The 19,228-nt window shown below is 38.9% G+C and overlaps 1 protein-coding gene across 11 annotated transcripts in view; it reads left to right on the forward strand.

Annotated features, from left to right (window-relative positions):
* The first annotated feature begins 10,899 nt into the window (after nucleotides 1-10,899).
* The window catches only part of LOC120568357 (adhesion G protein-coupled receptor L2-like), an 85,600-nt gene continuing 77,271 nt past the window's right edge, over nucleotides 10,900-19,228 (forward strand). For 4 of the 11 annotated variants that reach the window (XM_039815813.1, XM_039815815.1, XM_039815814.1 and 1 more), the window contains exon 1: nucleotides 10,902-11,519. The gene's annotated coding sequence lies outside the window, so the exon portion shown is untranslated. Of the gene's footprint in view, nucleotides 11,520-19,228 lie in introns of all 11 variants that reach the window. The other 7 variants (XM_039815817.1, XM_039815819.1, XM_039815818.1 and 4 more) reach the window with 2 other exon arrangements.

Here is a 19,228-nt window from a genome sequence, read left to right on the forward strand (position 1 = left end):
CCTTATGCCTGAATACTACCACAGTAGTACGACCACAGACCTCCACACATGGCATGCATATGAAAGGAAAGGTAGAAACACTGATATGTGAAACAATCCTACTTGAAAGCCATAAATCATAAAATACTGCAGGACAATGAGAGTGTAGGCAGTAGCCGTGATTGGCATATTTATTTTCTCTGCTTTTCTCTCTAACCCAGTATCAATGTAGGCCCAAGACAAATGTCATAGCATGAAATGCACTCTTGAATCATGTCAAACATATTTGACATGGGCCCAGATTGATGTGGTAGCCATGCTTTGAAAAACTGACACCTTTGCTACTCTTATCTTGCAAATAGCCTAAGTAACTCCCTCCTATGCTTCCTCCCACTTCACATCTGTGACAGTAAGACTAATGGAGTTGAGTATGTATGGATCTGCATATCATAGCATTTGTTGGTTATTGTCATAGCTTCATGGAAGCAAGCGTGAACATTCACGCTGTGAATGTTAATTTTTTCTTGATATTGTCAGTCAAAAACACAAAATGTAAAAGCAATAACGACCTATATTTAGGTATAGGTATATATTTATGTGTAGGTACACAAACACACACACCCAAACACAGACACACACACACACACACACACACACACACACACCTCAAGGCTTTGAGTTGCCAGAGCAGCATCTTTTCAGGGAGAGTTGTTATTGTTGTCGAAGATTTCCGATTTTTATTGCAAGTGTAAAATCACAGATTTCAAGAAGAAATTTACACCAGAAAAATGCATACTTCTCAGTGTGTTTTTACGCCACACAGGCATTTATGATGGAGCTATCAAATCATTATTATACTATACTCCTGCCTCTGCTCCCAACAGGTAGCACACTTACTATAGCATTTTTCATCAATTTGCAGCATTTCAGATAACAAGAGCCTGAACTTAGAGCACACGGCACCTAAACCTCTCCCTGGCGGCTCTCTCCACACTGACATACCTGTGGTTGTGAAATGTCATGATTACTGTTTGATGCAACACTGTGCAGAAAGGAGCTGTGTAGAGATGTTGGCTTCTGAGTGTGGCTGGGTAGCTGAGTGGCAGTCAAGGAATGAGTCATGTTTTCTGACCTTATTCTGACCTGAGGATGAAGGTAATTTTTTACACAAGTCATATATAGCAGTCATTTTTTTCATGCCATTATTGATTTTTCAGTTTTGTGGCCCATTGTTGCTCTGTCTAATGTAGTGTTTATTGATATTTTGGATCAAAATGTTCACCATGTGAAAGGGTCTTGATGACCTACTGACAACACTGGAAAACCAACTTTCAGGCTTAGCTTGTTACAAGCTACAAGCGTTTTATTGCTCTATGTGGAAAGCTAAGACACAATACTGTGGTTTTCTGTCCATATTAAACACACATATACAAACACCTTTTAACATAAAGACAGTTTGTTGTGTTGGCATTAAACAACTACAGCTTCCATGAGGCTTTGAAAATAAACTGGAAGAACAGGAAAACGTCTTGTTATTCCAAGATGGTGACCCTGACTTGGCTAATTCTATAATGTTACTAGTAGCGGTTTGTTGTCAAGTGAAATCAGATACAAACAAATGGGGTACAGATTAATTAGCTATGTTGACTGAATTTAAGTTAATTGATTTTATTTGATTTTAGTTGATTTTGTTTTGATGTAATTGCTATCAGAATACCTACCTATCTCCCAATCGAAAATACAGCTGGAATGTGACGACTTTTCCTACTTAGCTGCTCGTAACCCTAACCTTGAACGATGTGTGGGCTGGAAAGTAAGAATGGGATAGATCAGCGATCACATTTTTGGACAACTTAAGAGATAGTTGTATGAAATGGTCATGTGAGGGTTACATTTGTGCATTGACAGTATGGGGTTATATACTGCAACTTGGGTTTAATTACCTTGAACAGTGGACATTGGCTGACCTGAAGCATCCATATATGTTTGCCTTTTCAGACATTAACACATTATTTAGCGTGTTTACGTGAACGGAAAGCGTATTGACAGAAACCTACATAATGCAGCATATGACTCATGACAAATGTTATTATTTAAAGGCCCTGCCAAACAACCACACCCACACGCACAGGTGTGCCTCTGTTCAGGTTTAAGTTGGGTGGAGCAATGCTGGTAATTACGTGAGTTTACTTAACCACCAAATAAAGGTAGTAAAGGTGTGATTCGTCCTTCCTCAACAGGTGCAAGACAACTAGCAGGAGAGTGAGGTAGATGTCTATTGATACTAACAAAGCCCTGAGGAAATGTGTTTTCAACCTCCCAGTGCTTCAGCTTTTCAGAAAAAACAAACAATTAAAGACACCATGAGAAGTATATTAGGTAAGTGGAACAGAAGCTAGGTTGAAATGGGGGAAGAACTACATTCAAAGTCCCAAACCACCCTAAAGATTGCTTGTGTTCCACTAACATCTATTCCTCCATGTGTTTTTGGATTTATTTTACCCCCGTTCAAATTGTGAGCTGCTTTGCAAATTAATGACTTCCAACCAACCCTTGAGAGGATAATATCTTCCTGTTTGGTGGATTTATTATTTATTGCGTCTGTGTTTGTGTGAGGGTTAAAATGTATGGTATGCGTCTGAGCTCCATGTGCTAAAAATAGAGGCAGTCCCAGAACTCCTACTTGAGTGACAGGATTCCTTTTACTGGCACGCAAAGATGACCCATTTCCTCATTTCCTAAAAAGTTAACCACCACCTACTGCATTATGTTATGCTATACGTGTACTACTTTATTCAACTGGTATTTTCTGGCAGACCAGTTTTTTTTAGTACAATATAGTTTATTCTTGTGTCTGTATTTCTTCAAAGAAAGATCTGACTTGGCAAGTGAACAGTAACAATGTGAAGAAAACTTAACTATCAGCTACCGTTGAATGGAATCAGGAGATGCTGTAAATCTTTTTTTTCTTTCTGTCATTTTTTCTCTGCCTTTTCACGCTGGAACAATGAGCATCTGTTTCCAATGTGTCAGTGTTTCTGCCTCATATGTGGAAGAGGGTAGACTCGCTGCACAACAACAGAGGAACAACACTTATAACTACACTCTAAGATAAACATTCACCATTGGAAAGCAAGTTAAAACAAATGTTCCTAAATGCTTTACCAAGTGCTTTAAAATGCTCAAGTATAGATTGAGATGCATTCTTCAGATAAGCTTGCTTTTGGGCTGAGACACAAATCACATAGCTGGAAAGCAGTCACTCTAGTACATTACTTTTATTTGTTCAATGTTTCCCCCCGTATAAGAGCATTTTTACAGATGTCTCAAGGACAGAGAAAAGACGAAGTTCTGTGAGCCAAAAAGATCTAGAGAGGAGACAAGTCTGGATCCATGTTGCTTATCAGATTGTATCTGTTGTAGAGAGTTGAATTCGCTTTCTATGCTTGATCTAACTTCTGTCAGCAGAGTCTGCAGTCGACACAAGTCTCATGGGGGGGAAGTGGAGGACTAACTTCCAGAAGGGAGAATATACTTACGGTTCGGAAATTCAAAGCCACCTCCAAAGCAACTTTAAAGGACCAAATGAATAATTGAGTATGCTGTCTATACTATGACTAACTATGTAGCTTCCAAATTAGGTTGCTTTTGCACTCTGCACAACCAAATGCCTTTCGGGGACAAATAAAGTTAAAAGTTGAGGTTTTAGCTATTGTTTGAAAACATTTTTGTAAGAATATAGGCTAGTACTTTTTTTTGCTGAACACAAGAAATGTCATTTAAGAAATAAGAATTTTCTGTGTGTCTTTTAGGTAGCCCTAAGATTGGTTTCACCAATTCTTTGTAAGTTCAAACTTGTAAACTAGTTTTTACTAAATGTTAACACCCAGTAACTGCTAGATGTTACTGATGTTTAGCTAATGTTAGCTAAAACTAACCTAAGCTTGTGAGTGAGAAGTAAAATAAGCAATATGACATATGGTCAACATTCCTGACTTTAAACTTTGATTGCAAATATGTTAAAAAGCAATGTAAACTTGGAAATTTTAAATTACATTTCATTGCAAATTACAAAACATTAAGCTGATACCATCAGGCTAAAATGCATTCACCGCTAACTCTAAGACACATATTTCTCCATGGATGCATGTATTATATAACAAAGTAATACTTATATCAAATTACTAAATTAAAACGAGTTGCGACACACAAAACAGTTCTTATGATTAGTTTTTACTAAATATTACTTCCAGTAACTGCCAGGAGTAACTATTGTGTAACGTTAGCTAAAATTAACGTTAGCTTGTGAGTGAGAAGTAAAAAAAGGCATCATAAAATATGGTAAACATTTCTGACCTGACACTTTGATTAAAATTTTATTTTGAAACAGTATACACTGGGAAACTTTAAATTAGTTTTCACGAAAATAACACAATACTTGAAAGTCAAAATCGTTAAGCCAATAACATCAGGCAACTGTTACTTTTCCGCTAATTCTAAAATACAGGAACACTACTAACTCTGAAACATACTTCTGGGTTCATGTTTAAAATAGAACAAAGTAATTTACATTTATAATAGATTGGCAGTTAGGTTTATTATATTCCTTTCCCCCAAACACTGTTATATTTGTAAGTTCTGTTATGTCTGTTGATTGTGAGGTGCTACAGATGTTTCCTGGTTACTGATTTAAACATTGTTGCTAACCAATTCTTTACGTTTTTATTAGTGGAAACTACCTGAGAGTCAGTAAGTTTGAAACTATCTAGTAGTTCCTAAGACTTTAGGAAAGATATACACACAATCAAAGTAATGGATTTATGAATAGCTGGTGCAAACTAATCCTCCTAGTCCTCATTGGATTAAGTCATTGTCTTATCGTGAATGTGGTAGAGTTCACTTGTGGTTGAGCCTTTTAATCGAGCCCATTCCATCATGGGAACTATCATTACAAGACCATCAAGATCATAATTCCCACCCTTTTTCATGCTGCCCTATGATTACAAAACTATAGAAAGCTACTCCATACAATAAGCTGGGAAATGGATGCCGCAAAGAATTAGCTTCCTCTCAATGCAGAAAGAACAGACAGTGTTTCTGTCTGTGAGCAACAAGAGCATTGTCAATTCCCATAGAGAATGCTCAAAAAACTCAGTTTCGATCCTTTGATTTCTCTTTTTTCAATACCCTTTAAGCTCTGAGATTGTCTTTGAATTTGTGGCTTTTGATCTTAATGAGTAAAACCACCTAATAATTACTCGAGACATATTTACCGCAGCATTCCCAGCTACTCTCTTATTTACCACATGAATGTTTGTTGAAACACCCCACATTATTACATGAGGTTTTTCCCATAATGTGAACGGCACATTTGGAGGAAAAACACACACACAATGCACGAGAAGACAAAATCAAAAAGAACATGTAGAGGTGAAGGGACTTGAATTCTGACACTCTGTCTCTCTGTGGGGTCTCTGTGGCTGCAAAAATACCACAAAAACGCTACCCCCAAAAAATGTAATTATCACTCCTATAATCCAATTTAACATCTGAAGTTTGGATTCACAAGAAGTGGAGTTGACTTTGTGTTTGAAGGCATGTGGGCTGCTGTTTTCTTGTGTTTCTGGAGCTTATTTATATCTATCTATATTAACAGTATTATAATTCCAAAGCAAAAACGTAATAACCAATAAAACGAATAAACATCTGTATGTACATAACAACCTAACATAACCACAATGTATTCTCACAAATGTTGCATGTGTTGCTGAACAAGGTAAGCCAGTATGTTTGTTTCTGTCCTACATTAAAGCAACACTAGAGAACTTTTCCCGCTTCGGTCCCCCTACAGGTTGGAAGAGGAAGTGTCCATTACATTACATTATGCAAGTTTGCCAGATTGGGTAGCGGATCTGTAGTTCGAATGAACTGGACAATGTAATGTAATGGACAATTCCGCTTCCAACCTGTAGGGGGACCGAAGCAGGAAAAGTTCTCTAGTGTTGCTTTAAGCTATAATGCACAGAAAAGCATGAGCAATCACAGGTGAAGTAATGTTTATGCATGGATGGTATTTATTCTCCCCAATGTTAATTAACACAAATTGAGTCATTAAAAGCTATGGTCAAATGTGGAAGTTAAGCTTTGACAAAAACTGAGGGAAGTATACAGTAAAAAGGGAGCATGTTGTTTCGGCGCTGCTATAATTTCAATGTGGATTAAACTGGAGGCTCATAAAGACCTATGATTTACAGAATGGACTCTGTTCTAATGATGAAGTCTGATCTCTCGCAGTGAAATTTATTTACTTTCTTTAGATGAGTCAGCAGCTAAACTGAGTCTTGCTTTTTAGCTTTTTTGTGCTATTATTATAGGTTTTGATTGCACGATGAACGCAGACTAGAATGACAGGCTGAAGCAAAAAAGCAAAGCCAAGCATTTTCTGACAACTTCATCAGTCCTCAAAAAAAGAAGAAGACGAAAAACAGAGACAAGGGCCGGCTGTGTGTATTTACATATATACTGCATTGACCACAATGAATAAAACACCAGCAAGCCAGGCTCTCCTGGGTCAGTTCAAATGAAATAGAGAGTTTACACTTTCAGTAGTAGGCCATACATAAACATTGTTTCTCTAAATAAGAATATGTGCCAGGGGATCAGCATCATTACATCTGTTTTCTTTTTACTCTTCTATTCTTTATTATGTAAAACTACGCCTCAGAAAACATGCGAGCTCTGCACTAATCCTCTCACTTTCCACCTGGTGAATTTGACCCAAATTCACATTTCCCCTATGCGGCCAGGGGACTGTTTTTTATTGAAGCCACGTGTAACGGAGACCACTGACCCGACTATGTACTTTGGCTCATGAGAGGAAGAGAAGAGAACTGATATTTAGGACATTAATACTTCCAAACTTGGAGATTTAGTGTTTGTTCTTAGACATACTTTTCTCAAGCAAAATATGTCCTACGGCAGAATTTGCACCAATGAGGTAGCTCTTTTATTACAATGCTGAAAAGTAACAATCTAAAAATAGGCATATTGGGGAAGAATGAAAGCTCCTACTCACAGTATAATATCATGTTCAAAAGAAAGCTGCATGAGGTGGAACTTTAGAAACCTGAGGAAAATGTTACCATAAACCTGCTTCCAGCTGGGCAGATCATTTTCCTTCCAGTACATCGATTGTTGAGAAATGACAACAGAAACTTCACATGATATTTAGAGGTAAAATGACAGAGCTCAGACAGCAATAAACATTGCATGTCACATCGGCAGAAAGGCGTCAGGGCAGAGACATGCTCACAATGAGGACACAGCTGGTAGTACAGCACAGGTAGACATTACTCCTTTCATGAACCATTAGTAAGCTGTGTTACTTTGGCTTATCACAGGCATAATGGTTTCTAATGATAGCCTCTGTGGGGTGACTGAATAAATCAGAACATTATGAAATACAGTACATTCATTTCTTAATGTTTTTTTGTTACAGTTATTCCAAGACAGAAAATATGTAGCCTGCAGCTGGCATATCCGGAGCAGTCAACAAATCACGACTAAATAATTGGGAATCTGCCATGCTTAAACACACTGTTGTCCAGTTTGTCATTGAGATTATATCATATTTGTTCACAAATGGCAATTTAATGCTAATGTTTTGCAGCTTCCAGTGAAATCCTAATGGGCTTTCAGCTTTGAAGTGTAATTTCATCGACAAACCCAAATCATTTCCTGTCAACTCAGTTATAGTTGTATGTTTTTTGGGGTGCCAAGTCAGTTACAATTCTGGTCTCCATTCACAACCGTAATATCAGAATTCAATTTACCCCTTTTCCATTGTAACCAACAGAGCGCAAACATGGTGTGCTTTAAAAATGAAGGCAGAGTCAGTGCAACAAAATTCCTATTTGCATCATGAATGATTTCTTCAGTTAAATACAAGCATCTGTGGAAACTGTTGCAATGTATTGCGCATAAATATATCCATAATGGTATTCTTCCATTAAATAAGAAACACACTGACCAAAAATATAGAACCATAGTGTGAAAAAAAAATCTATATTCTTTAAATATTCCTTTGAAGACTTGTAATGTGCCTGAAGGACAAGATATTGGTCCTTTTGCACTTGTGGTGTTTTCCTTCATCTCCTAATTATCCTTACAATATTAAAATAGGACATTATGCAGTTTATAGAAATGTCTGATCCACCAAGCTTTTTTAAAGAATAAATATTAGACACTCAACATCTTTCAGCTCAAATTAAATAGCTATGAAGTAGGTTTTTTAGGATGTTTAAGTACATATGTATTACCTTACATAAAAGCATCACATCACATGTGAAACACAACCTGAATTTGGAACATGTTATATTTCAACACATTTGGACACTAATATTACAAAATGAAATTTCTTTACAGTAAATTGCCATGCCATACTTTTCATAGATTTTCATGTTTCAGCCCATTTACTTTAAAAGCTGTACACTGTATATCAAAGCTAACCAATTTATAAAACATGCTACTGTATTTTAGAAATTTGAATGTATTCATTCAACCATTCCTGGCAGCCATTGGTTTCTATTCATATATATTCGTATAGAAGTCAATAAACAAACTCCTGAAGCTTTCTTTAGTTGTGCAATGCATCAGTCAACATTAAGACTGCAGAAACATTTTCCTTTACATCACATTATTGTTGAGTGGTAATTTACTTAAATGGCGGATTGATTTAAAAGTTTGCAATGCATTACCTCACAAATAATAACACTGGCAAAAATGAATACAGATTTGTTGTTGACTGTGATGGATTATTGCTCAAGCTAGGCTCAAGAGTTTGATACCATTCATAACGTACAGAAATGAATGGAAATCAATGGCTGCCTGAAACATTAGGAGAAATACAAACATGCATTGGAATTTTTTTTAAAGTTTCCCTGATTTGAACTTAAGGAAGTAAAACTTGCAAACACAGTATGGTCCTTTACGTTTCCACATGTGAAACGAGTAGCCATGTTTATACATAAATATACTGCAAAATGGGGGTATAATCATGAAAATGATATTCATAAATGCATTTAATCTGTGAAGTGAAAAATACACTTTGATTTGATGCATAAATATTAATTGGTGAGAGTTTTTAATGTATAGAAAACTGCGTGTGTCCAAAAAGCTTTAGTGATTTTAATTCACAAGCGTTTTTTGTTTACATCATTTCTAAGGGATTGTAAATTAAATGTATTTAAATATATCCATGAGATTTCAGTGGAGCATTGTGAAATGTTGTGGTCTAAATCCCGTTTCAGATGCTTTTCCATGTCAACAAGAATAACGTTTTAAGCGAGGCACTAAGCATTGACTTTGTCTTTCCATTAACATATGGATGAACACTGAATGTTTGAACACAACATGTATCGGCATCTGACCCCTGATTAAATATCACTATATTCTGGAAGTTTAGCTGCATGTTTGTATAAATATGACTATTGGATTTATTTTGTGCAAGGTAAAGGTTGAGGGTTAAGCCTTGTGATTGTATTGGCGTTTTCCTTCAGCCAGTACTATTTACACTGTACATCTTACATACTTGCTTGCTGATTATATTATACATGCCATAGTTGGACTCTTTCTACACATCACACTTACATTACTGACATACCGTAGCTAGATTCATTTGTTTAATATACTTTGTATGTTGGTTATTGTTTATACTGTAACCTATATCAAAGTTACATCCCTTCTCACTATCTCTCATTGGTTGATTCTGGTTGACATTTTCATATCAACTAATCTTTTCTTTTTTTTTTACCAATCGAGGCATCATTTTATCTAGGAAGAGAAAAATACTTTGCACATCTATTACATGAGACAGGTGCGTAGGAGAGGAACGAGTAGGTCAAAAGTTGCAAAGAAACTTCTGCACACTGTCTAACTTGCAAAGATAAATTTAATGGCAACAATTTGGTATTAGACCTTCATTATGAAGGTTGTTAGTTAGTGCTTGTTAGTTGCAGCCCTATAATTTGGCATTTGCCTGATGAAGGTCTATGATCTAAACGTTGCCATTAAAGACCAAAAGCCCAATTTAACACCTTGAAATTGCTTGATTTGTCTGTTCAACACACCAAAACCCAAATATATTCTGTTTAGTGTTAAATTAAGACAAAGAAAAGCTGCAAATCCTTACAAGTGATAAGCTGGAACAACAGAATGTTTGACTTTTAAACAAAAACTTTTTTGTTACACATTCATTTTTTCTATCAATTGACTTTATCAATCAGCCACCTTATATTTTCAGCTCTACTAAACTGTATATTCACTCATCTTTATATACATCTTCATACACTTTGCTGCTATTGGCACCATCTGATTAGATGCTAAACTTTTGTAGAATAGCTACAAGAAGAGTTTCAAGTGCAGAAATGAGGATTTCCCTCTCTGGTAACAGGACCCTGTTAAATACAGTATACCCCTTCTACACTGAGGGCTCAAGTACTTTTTGTTAAAGAAATACTTCTGATAAAAAAAGGTGATTTTCTTATCACCTTGATGCATTCTACTTTATCTGTGGACTCATCCAATTAAAAAAAGTATTTTTTAAGCCTCATTATAGCAGTGTTTTTATCATAATTATCAGTAACATGTTTTTTGGTAGGCTAATGAATGGCCTTGCACCTTTTTTGTTGCCTTCCTGATTAAACTTGGGGCATCCTGATTAAAATACTGTGCAACATGGGTTGGAGAAAACACAGCAGAACGTGTTGTGCTTATGCATGAAATCTGACCACACGAGATAACTGGGTTTAATTTTAGCTTTAATATGGTCTGTCATAATTAGCATTAGGATCCATTCCGTGCCTTGCCAGAAATCCGCTTCAGGTTTTGTGTGCCGCCCTCGACAGCCAGCTGCTGCAGAGCAGGGGACCGGTGCGCCGTTTCTCCTCGCCTTGTTTGCCTCCAGTCCGGCTGTAGCTCCGACTGTCTGCACGGCGTGTGGATGAGTCGCAGATGTAATAACCGGGAGCGCACCGAAAGCTAGACTGAAGAAGTCATATTAGCCTATATCTCTTCGGGCTGTATGTGAACCAGGCCGCTGGAGACCTGCAGACAGACTTGACGTGCTCGGAGTTTGATTTTGTAGCGAGACTGGGGTGCATCTCGTCTCCTTCAAGTGCTCCTTTTTTAAGCAGTCTATCCGTAGCGCTCCCGTCCGAAGGAGCCTTGGTGCACGCACAAGAGGGAGTGGGGGGGAGGTAACGATCATTACTTTTGGACAGACTCCTCGCCATGGAGCTGTTCGTCCGGTCCCGGGCGTTTTGGCTTGAAGAGGAACAGATACCTGCCACAGGAAAGCCCACCATCTGTCCACTGTGAAGAAAGTGGAGCATGCAGCCGAGCCCCAGCCGTCTTTGTGCGACCCGCTGCTTAGTTTCTGGGGGCCTCTTCTGAAAAAGGGAGAGGAGGGGGGCTCCTGTTGTTGATCTGAAATTTAGCCTACACTTCATACCGGGATCCATATTTTGGCACGGCGTACCACGGTAAGTAGCCTTTAAAAGCGGATGTTTTGAGTCTTTCAAGGGAGATGCTGGGTTATGCCTCTGCTGAATCAATACCATGTATTTACACTCAGGATATCATAAGGCAAATGTCAGAAAACGGGCCCGCGGGCTCCTCCAGCAGTTCAAAACTGTTGTTATGAGATCAATACATAGCATATAAAGTGCATAGTATACGATGTTATTCTGTAGCGTCTGGAGCCTCAAGACTTTTGATTAACATGAAGTTGCTTGGCTATTAGGGTAATTCCATGTGGATTCAAGTATATTGCTATTTAATTTAAATTAAAATCCCTCTAAAGGATGTATTCTTTTGTACGTGATAAAAATGTGTGAAATGCTTATATTATCATATATTCAAGGTGTTTTCAGGTTGGATTGGATTTAAAAAAAATGTAAATTGGATTATTTTGTATGTAAGATGAACACTCTGACAAGGAAAGTCCTGGATATGGATAAAAAGGAAAACCCTGGATATGGATAAAAAGCCAAGCCAAATGGGAGTGGATTTATAAAATAATCAGCGTGATAAAATGGTGAAATAAAGTAGAGCTCACACAAACATCTCCACCCAGTTTCAGGACACCAGGAGCTAAGTAGTTGGATGTCAGTTACTGTCTCCATTTACTTCTCCATTTTGCGGCTATAAAATAAGATCATTTCACAGAGCATGTATAATTCACAGAATTGAGCCAGCCATGTGTGATGATGACACACACACACACACACACACACACACACACACACACACACACACACACACACACACACACACACACACACACACACACATAACACACACACACACACACACAGTTTTTACAGGCGAAGGGACCATATCTCAGTCTCACGTTAAGCTTTTAGAGATAGGGCCGCATAGACTTCAGCTAGAAATCCCAGGAGAGCATGACTGTGGCGGACTAAAATATCAAGGTTAAATAACATTTACACACAATCCATACTGTCAATGCCATATCAGGACAGTGGTGCAACCTTATATAAGCCATACTGACAAGTTAGGAAACTGAGTGCTTCCCCCCTGCATTTGCTTATATAACAGCTTTCGTGCAGGGAAGTATTGATGATGACTTTGTCCAAATCCAGTTGTTTTTGGGACATCAAAGCAAACCAAAAGAATTTTTCTGTTCAGTTTTGATCTAAGAAAACGGCAACATTATATAAGACATATGCTCAGTGTGAGACATTTCCTCGCCACCACACAAATCCGAGCATTTTCAGACTGTTGTGGGGAAGTTTTTCTGTCATGCCAGCCATTTTGGAGGACTAAATAAAAAAGTCTCCTTAGCTGGGATGATGTTGAATGTGGCTACTTGATAATGAAACGCCTATCAGTGAGTCCTGAAGATGAAAAGGTCCCCCTGCCAATGGGCCATAATGGGATGTTTTACTGGTGAATGTAGATGTTGCACTTTGAAAAAAATCCTCCTCTGCATTTCATCTAAGTCTATTTCTTGAAGCAAATGCTGGGACAGTGGGTTTTAGGAATTCAAATAGAGGAGGGGGACAAATATTCTCCCTCCCTCCTCCTTCTTCTCTCCACCCTCTCTACCTTCACTCCATCTCTCACCCACCCCACACTTGCTGGTTTGGTCCATTTGTCTGTGTTGTCTTGGGAGGAAGTGCCATCTCATCTCAAATTGCGCAAATGGTTTCAATGCATGCTAGTGTGAATTCTAGCGGGTTTTTCTAGCTGCCAATTTCCATATCAAAGTGTCTGCATTTCAATAGGGAGAACTTGAGCTACCAGCCCCCTTCCTCTAAGCAGTTTTGTTCTGATAGTGTTGCTGCTGGTGGTGGTGGTGGAGGCTTCTGACAGGATTGCTGGACACTGCAGTTGTTTGTGTGTGTGCGTGTGTGTGCGTGTGTGCGCGTGTGTGTTGTGTGTGTGTGTGTGAGAAGCAAGTGTTTGATTTAGTGTGGATTGGTAGAATTTCTTGGCCAAAATCTAACACCAGAAGCCATGTATTTAGCGGAAATGTTAGACGCCGTTCAGGGACGTGGTTATGTTAAGACGATTTTGTCCTGTTAAAACATTTTCCCCAGTATTCATAAGCAAGAGCATACAACATTAAAACAAAGAAAGGTCTGTATTGTGTTATTTCCAAGAATGAGAATCCATCGTGGGAGAATAAGCATAAATAACTTGATAAAAATCTGTTTACATGTTTTGACTGGTATTTTAGCCGCAGCAAATGCTCCAAAATAAAGCATTCTTCAGGTGTAAAATAAATGACTTAATTCCACATTCAGTGAGTGTAGATGTAAAGACGGAGAGCATTCAAGCTTTGTGAGCGACTCTGAGTACCTAGTAGTGTCTGATTGTTTTTCTGTCGCAGAGATAATATTTATTCCCCATTCTGTGCAGCTGTTGTTTGTCAGTGAAAGAATGCGGCAAGACACTGCTTATTTTTGATGGATTTTTTTGTTGTCTTGTGATACGTGGCATAATATTCTCTGCAATTTTAGACAGGTTTACTAGAAGAAAATAGTCATTTTGAGTGAGCACAAAGATAAACGAAGAATAAAAAGTGCTTTCTTGCTTTGTGTGTGCCCTTACTTTAGAAGTAGGATCCGCATAGGTTAATAGTGAAAGAAAGTGCAGCTTGTGACATGTTATTACACAAAGACAGGGAATGTAAATGCCATTGGGAGTGCAGTAGGGGTCGGTGGTCCCTTCATGGTCCTACTCCTGGGTAATAACATCAGCCAACTGCTCCCCAACCTGCTAGAGAAGAGAGCTTGCTCCTTCCTTTGTTCGGACAAAATAACATCACAAAACTTAAAAAAGAGCCAAGAATGTGAGTTTTGAACCCTGAGAGCAGGAAGGGGGAGAAAAAAAAGGACTTCACCTGCCATCTTCACTCACGGTGGGCGGGTTTGACAGCTGTCTTGTTCAGTTCCTCTGACACGCTCACTCTGAAAAGTTGGACAAATAAATGGACAGAGACAAGAAGTGATGAATAATGGTAGATGAGACATGATGATTGCAATGGTGTTAGAGGAGAAATAGTGTATTTTCTGATGAATTGTGTAGGCCTAATTCTTTTTCCTGACTTTACAACAGTCTTCTCCTTCTGACTAAGTCAAGACATAGGCCTCCCTATGCATTGTGTATGTGTAGGAGGATAGGGCAGGAGCAATAGCAAGTGTGATAAGTATGTTGAGTCGAGAAAAGGTGAGTGGAAACCACGCTGTGGTGTGTTGGGCTAAGCCTGGTTGTTCAAATTATTAAAAAGCTGCTGAAGAGGAGATGTACGTGCATTCTGCTCTGTCGAGGCTGCTATCGGTGCTGACATTGGCATCAGTGCTCCGACTAAGATGAATTTCTTCCTGGGTGAGCGCAAAATGGTCTAGAAGGTAGTCTGATTCCGGAGGGGCTGACACCAAACATGACATTTACATGCTGTGAAGAGGCACCAACCTCCCAAAAAAATATCTTTTAAATAACATCGAAGCTGTTCACATTTTGTCCTGATAGCCAGAGAAAGAAGAACAATACACAACAGAGGAGTGAAAAAGAAGCAAAGGGCATTTTGTTTATTTAACATAGTGCTTCGGGGTGAGTTTATCATTTAACTGCAAAAAAACGGCGTAGCTATTTTGTGTTTTGTCAGAAATAAAGAGACAGATGACTGGAACGAATGATTATGCGTTTGGGTAGTTAACGCGATGGATGGATATATGTTCTCGCTTCTTTTAGCTGAGAAAATACATCTGGGGGTGGGGGGGGGAGATCTCTCCCGTACTACCACCTCCTGTGTTTAAAATGACAGTTAACTTTCCCCCACTGGTTTAAAATGGATGTTTAATGATCAACAGAGGCTTGGAGCTTAGGTCTAGCAGTCGCTGGCTCTCATTGCAGAGCCTCTGCTTAGAAAGCTACCCCTTCTGTGTGGTTAAAGGACGCTCCTGCTCAAAAGGAGTCTGATTCTTGAGTGATGGATCATCAGAGGTCTCTTTGGGATGTGTGTTAACCCTTTGGTGTGTGCAGATCTCTCCCAGTTGGGAGCCGTTGGCAGTGTGTGATGGATGTGTCCCGGGTCTTTAGGCTCCATATATCAGAAGATTAGCACTGACCTGTGAGTTGTCTGGGCCGCCCTCGGAGCTTCTTCTCCAACGTTGGCTGACATTAGCATATGAGGACACTGCTCTGTCTCAGGGGGATACAAAGATAGTGTGCTTTATTTGGTTCTGTCATAGTATAGGTCACAGGAAGTGTGCAGATTAAAGGCTGAGGGCTTTGTGTTGGTATTAGGTGTATCTGACAGGTCATCTGTCTTCAACTGAGGAAATGCTTCTCTCTTCTTCAAATTCCTAAATAGTTTCATTTAATTCTCCAGAAATTGAGGTTCAGGCCATGCTTCACTGCAGAAAAATCTCTCCCTGTCCTCCTCCGTGCTATTCATGAATCACATAAAAATGCAAATCATTCTGCTGATGTGGTGTAACATTGTTATTTCTCATTTTGCATTGAAAAGAAAGAAATTGTGTAATGTAACAGGTATACACCCAAATTCATGTTTTGTTTTCCAAATCCGGAGGGCCTCCGCTAAAATTTTTCTATTAAATGCCTACACATGAACAGCATAGGTACATTTGCTTCCTGAGGAACCAGTTATACGCTGTATTGAAAGGCTAAATTGAATATTTTTTAAGTTTTATGGCAGATTCTCTGAAATGATCATAAAATCCTTCCACATTTAGTGCACTCATGCACTGTCCACATACATATCCAACTGCGTTGCCACATTTGTTTAGTTGTGTCTTTATGTATATACTGTAAGTAATACTTTTAATGACAATTTTCAGCAAGCATATTGAAAAAAGAGGCACAGGATCACCTGTAGTCTGCCACGTCTAATGGCTATTTGATGCCTGCTTGGTGTCACTTGGTGTCTTGCGATGAAGCCAATGTGTTTTCAAGGTGAACATATATTGTCAAAGCCCTTGAACGTTCCCTGGGCCTTGATTGGCAGACGTTGTCACAGAAGATGAGAAACGTTGGGAGTCACACAGTAAAAAGAATCTATTACCTAGGATGGCAAGGCGTGCTTTCACAACGTGTCAGTGCAGTCAGCCATCTTGCTCTCTCTCTGTGGAATAGTCCCTCCTCGGCGCAGCAAGGGGACAGCTTTCAAGTTTAATTTTGGTGGCTGCCATAAGTAATTTTATTGATGATACTTCATACTATGATGAATTATCATGTGAATCCAAAGACATTTAAGTGTTCATCAGCAGCTGTGTGTAATCCGTTTAAGATTGCTGGCAGTCAACATAAAAAAGGGCTTAATATTTCCACGTAAATGGCATCCTGGCAAAAAAAAAAAGCAATATATAGAACCAGGCTCAGCTGAGCCCTTCCTGGTATAGTTGTCCTGCTTTGCTCCATTTCGAGAGAGAGAGAGAGAGAGAGAGAGAGAGAGAGAGAGAGAGAGAGAGAGAGAGAGAGAGAGAGAGAGAGAGAGAGAGAGAGACTGCAGGCTCTGTGAGTTGCAGTGAGAAAAGCAAGCTTGTTGTTGATCAGCCAAGCAAATCAGATCTTGATATTTGAAGAGTGGAGTTGTGATTGCTAATCACTCCACTGCTGAGTTTTAATTAGGAGACTCATACGCATTATGTTGTTTCTCAGCAGAGCATAGTCAAGTATCAGATGTACTTAAGAGAACAAATAATTTGTTTTCTTCCGAGTCAGGCCTTGAAAAACAAGCACAGGTTTCTTTTGTACTATAGATAAATTAGTTATTTGTTGTATGTACTTCTGTAAATAATTAATAATATTGCAGCATAATAGTGTTTAATGTGAGCTTGTATACTTAAATAATAACCTTAAATCATATCATGACCTTAAGGAATAAAAAAAAGGACTGATTTTGAGCACCACAGCCATTCATGGATGCTTTTTTCATGTCCAAAGAAAGCCTGAATCTAATCTTAGGCTACTTTCTTTGAGATGGTACTATAGATTGGACTGAGCTTATTGTCAATGGGTAGGTTTCTGTCCTGTGCTCCTAAGACCTTTGTTAGGACATTTTAATTACAGCAGAGCTGGATGTAATTGATCTAGGCTTAGAGGGATTTCACTGTCAATGAGAATGAGCCTGGGCGTTAATACAGCCGAGCAAATGCTTCCACCTCTGTGCTGCACTCACACGGGGCCGGTCGAGGCGAGAGGAGATGTGCCTTCTTGTTTACTTTCCCTTAATTCAGCAAGGCATCTGTCTTTTATGTGTAATGGTTAAATCAGCCTCACAGGGCCGGCTGACACGCATGTTACCTCTGCCTCCACTTCAACATATCTGTTGCCGACATTGTCGCCACCCGAAGCGTCCTCTTACGGAGCACTTTCTTCATGCTTCCGTGTTGTCACCCACCATGTTTAAATTTTTATATTGCTGTTAGATAATGCTTCCCGATGAGGGTGAATTATTGATGGCCTTGTTCGTATGAGCGGGACAGGGCAGGCTTTTAACTCTCTGAGCTGCTGGTTCTCTTAACCGGTAACTAAGGGACACCGCACAAACACCCAAAGGAATGATGTACTGGAGGAGGAAAAAAACCGGAGGCGGGGGGCTGAAAATAAAATAAAAGAAGCATGCATCCTTTACACTACTGTTGGGCTAAGCCACACAGCACAAGGGAATCTTGGCAGCAGAGAAAGGCCTTGCATCTACTGAAGCATTTTCTCAGCTTTTGAAGCATCGGATATGGTATGGTGGCTGTGTGTTGGTTGCTTATATTTGTTGCTTTATACGGGGGTATGCACATCACTCTGGCTCTGCTTTTTTATTTTGTTCAGACAAATGTTTCAAGTAATGTGATGTGAAGCTGTCAGGTGATTTTTGGCGGGTTTGAGTGGACACATAAACTTTGTAGCCACTAAAACTGAAATGATAGTGAGTTTTGTATCACTGTAAACTGATATCTTTGAGGTCTGGACTGTTGACACATTGGGCTCTGGGAGCTTGTGACATACATTCTTCTCTGTTTTCTGACATTTTATACAGTAACGGATTCATCGATTAACCGTAAAAAGATCAACAGATTAATTGATAATGAAAATACAGTAATTAGGGATGCACCGATTCATCGGCCGAACATCGGTATCAGCCGCTATTCACCTCGTTGACCGCCATCGTCAGCAAATAAGATGACATTTACCGATGGCAGTGGCCAATTTTTTTATCTGTCATTTTGTGTCTTTTTGCGGTTGGACTTGGACAACAGTTGCTGGCTGGATACAACTTCAGCGTGATGTAAGAGGGCAACGGGTGCGGTGTGCATGTTACAAATAAAAGTGAGAGAAAATGTCAGCAGTGTGGGAGTATTACACTGTCTCCGAGGAAGATCACTGACAAGAATGTGGTATTCTGTATGAAAAATAAGTGAAAAGCGTTTATTAATTGCGTTTAATTTATGTCGCACAGAATGATTATTTTTGTTGGGCTATGTAAGTACTCAACAATTATTCTCATTGAGCAGATAGGTGTATAGCAGGTGAAAAGAAGGTTTTGAAGTAGAAAAAGGAATCTTGAAAGAAGGTTATATTAAAGGTTTCATATTTTTTTATATGAATCAATTTGTGCCCAATATTCAAAGATAGTGAAATGAAATGCTACTTTTTTTTTTATAATAAAGAGTCCTTGGTGAGTTGTAGCCCTATACAACTGGAT

This window comes from Perca fluviatilis, chromosome 11 (assembly GCF_010015445.1).
Source record: "Perca fluviatilis chromosome 11, GENO_Pfluv_1.0, whole genome shotgun sequence".
NCBI lineage: Eukaryota > Metazoa > Chordata > Actinopteri > Perciformes > Percidae > Perca > Perca fluviatilis.